Below are 3,618 nucleotides of genomic sequence, written 5' to 3' on the forward strand. Positions count from 1 at the left end.
GCTCAGCAAGGGCATCTGATTGCTAAGTTTGCAATGATGGGAATGATATTTTTTAGTGCATTGATTTATTTTAGTCAAAAAAAAAAAGTACATTTACTGCTGCTCCCACCCTGCATTACAGTGTGTGTGTGTGTGTGTGTGTGGGGGGGGGGGTGAGGTGCCCACGGCAGCACCCGCTGCTTGTTGAGAGTAAAAGCGATACGCTTTCACGTCAAAAAGTCATCATAAATAAGTCTCCAATAACACCAGAAAAAGTCGCCAGATTTGTCGCTGGTCGCTTTTTAGAAAAAAAGTTGCTAAGGGGGTCTGAAAACTCGCTAAATATAGCGACAAAGTCTTTAAGTTGGCAACACTGGGTGGCACCCATGTGGTGGAAAGGTCAGGTTCAGTGATTTTAAAGTATGGGGAGTGAGGGCTCCCCCTCCCCCTAAAGTAACCAGTCACACACATCTAAATGTATTTTCTTGTACCTATAAACATGATCATAATGTTTTTCTTGCTATTTTAACACTGGTGTGTATGTGACCAACTTACTTTTGGTGCCAGCCACTAGAGAAACTCCAGTTTTTGGCACTTGTGCTTCATTTTTCAGCCTCCGTAGTTTCTCCATGGATATGTCTCCAAGTCCCTGGTGGCTGGCTGCAGTATAGGTCAAAACCTTGCCCTGCCCCCCAAAATAAAAGTCTGTCTCAAAAAAACCCACATGAAATATGTCTTCAGTTGTACAAAGTACTTTTTTATTTTTACTTCTGAAAATCAGTGTTCCTTTTGTATGTATTGTACTGTATGAAAACCTTCCCCTCACACCCCCCTGTTTGTCTTTGTAATTTATGCTTGTAGTTTCACAGAAAGATTACTACCCTTTGAAAATAGGACGTTTCAAACTGGATTGACACAATAAAAAGATACAATGACTCATGTCACGCACTAATGGCAGATGGGTTTTAAAGAGTATGGTCAACCAAATCCCCCCAAAACACATTTTGTCTCATTCTCGATGCCATTAAGTGAGAAAATATGCTCTTCTCTCCTTTTTGGTAATGTGGGTGCGGCGACCTTGTAAGCACTCCACAAAAACCACTTCAGCACGGCCTGTGGTGCTGAGAGATGTTAATACCAGGTCCTTATGTTTGAAATGGATGGTGAGGTCAGTTTGTTAGTTTGTGACTGTGATTGGCTTGCAGGTATGAGGCTCTCCACTGAGTGAGTTATGGCTGTAATTTAGCCCTGATTACATTTACCATTACTTTACCTCTAATTAGACTGTCAATCAGGGCAGGTGAAGATGAAAGATGCAGTCAGACTGACTGTATAGGAATTATACTAAATTCAGGGTTGGTGACAAATGCATTGATTCAAGACGAGCTCGTGTTGCACAAAACCACCTCTTAACCTTCTGAAATTAATTACACCGTCAAGTCAAAGAAACGTAAAACATCAACAAAAGTAAAGAGTGGCTCGCGTTCATATATTTATGTTTTTTAAATAAACACTCCCCATTTTATACATCGGGATACAGAATGTATTAATCACCTTGCTCTGTTCCCATTTCGGATAATGAATCCCCGCCTAGGTTTCAGCCCTGACCTCAGGGTCACACTTTATAGACGACCACTTCATCACAGAACAATCTGCAGGGCGACTGCAGACAAAAGACACACAGCCTCACCTGATGACCTTGCATCTTGATCCATGGAGAAAGGCTGGAGAGTAAAATAAACAGGAAATAATAGGATATACAAAGTATAGTTGATCATCTCTATGGAGCCTTAGTGTACGTGTTTTTTATGTGTAGTTAGAAAGAAAGGAACACTTAAGGGTGACTTTGGTATAAGTGTTATTGAGTAATTGGGGCATTTAATGACTCTCTTATTTCAGGGTTAATTGAGCAGTGGATGGAGTTTTTACTGAACTGACACTTAGGGGTTGGGTGGTTTTGGAAATTTATCAGAGTAGGGATATTTTTGATGGTCTCACCAAAAGGTTAAAGTAATTGATATTTTTCAATGTCCTGTTTCTTTTTATACATAAGAAAAGCGCATAAGAGGTGATAAGTAGTATCTCCAAAACCAATGTTGATGCGATTGTATTTGTTGGGCTTATTTGGGGCAGGTCTGGCTTTACTTGTGTCACCCTTGTTTCATTTTTTTTGCCATAGCTGCTGTGGCTGGAGAGGCCCATACAGGAGCCCAAGAATAAAATCAGTGTGAGTAATGTTGTCTGATTGCTGAAAGGGTCAGCCACACTTGATGTTTTCAAAATGAATCTAACATTTGTCCCAGTGATCTTTGGGAACACTCCCAAAAATAAGTGATAATAAGTAACAGTGGCTAGGATGTGCCTAAGGCTTTGACTTTATGTATATCAGGTACTTTCACATTGACAAGTACGAGATATCTGAAAACAACACAATCTAGGGAATGGAAACTACTTCATTTAAGTATTTTGCCCCAATCAAAAGCTGTTCAAACAAGTGATTGCATTCTCACTTGAACAGTTTGCTGCAGATTGCCCATAATTTTTCTGGGTAGAGTAAGTCAGAGTAAGCTCTGACTTCTGGCAAAACTGGATCAGATGGAGTAGGGGATGCATGTCCTTGCCTAGACCATTTTGCACCATCCCAAAACAGGTGTGGCGCAAAATACTTGCTATTACTTCTTTTCCCACCAACGCAGTGCCAGTGCCTAATCTAGAATCATTTCTATGGATTTACACAAAGACTAATTTGCAGTTGATTTGCATCAGTAGCTCAAGGAAGGGAAATGTAGCAATGATTTGCAGATACAGGCCACAGATTTTGTTTTCCATGGTTTTCTTTAAAACAAAATGATTCCAGAGTCAGTCATGTTTGATTCCCAAACTTCCACAGTGGCACCAAATCAGCGTAAAATTCAAATATGTGTCAAATGAAACAAAGACTGTGGCAATGGAGCCTAAAACACCACAGTTAGGAACGCAGACTTTTCTTCTCCAGTTGGACCTGATGGATGCTTATAAGCTCCACAAGATGATACAGGGCATGTTTGCGGAGACTCCATTGACATCATGGAGTATTTGTAGTATGTTACAGCTGGTGGCTTTCATCATGACCCTGATTCAGGGCTCAAGACGTGGTTAAGCAATAAAGCTGCTCTGTACACCACAAACTGCAGCTATGACCCCTGCCCACCACCTCTCAGAGCTTTCCCAGATTTACCAGGGAACTGACAGGGACAAGAAGAGTCCATATGCCCTTCATGATGAAGAGAATAAGGTTGGAAGAGTAGGGTAAGAGTGAGCATTCACAGAGCGAGATGTATAGGATAGCATTCTCCACAGGTGTATTTAGGGAATAAATAGTTGTTGACAAAAGGAAGGAATGATTTTATTTTTTGGTTTTTGAACATCCACAGGTGCACTGTGTTTCCCACATTTGAACTCTTTTGACTCACTGGGGCATTGATTTAAGCAGTCTGATGGCAACTTGTCAATAAAGTGTTAATGAGACAGGAAGGAGCAGAACAATAGAGTGGCTAAGAGTAGATTAGATTTTCTCTTTCATCATCACATGAAAAGCACATATAGTAAAGTATATATGCAGATCTATGAAAAAGCATCCCCCCCTTTCTGATTTAATTA

This window comes from Haplochromis burtoni, unplaced genomic scaffold, assembly GCF_018398535.1.
Source record: "Haplochromis burtoni strain Fernald_Lab_line unplaced genomic scaffold, NCSU_Asbu1 Contig_71, whole genome shotgun sequence".
Classification (NCBI taxonomy): Eukaryota; Metazoa; Chordata; class Actinopteri; order Cichliformes; family Cichlidae; genus Haplochromis; species Haplochromis burtoni.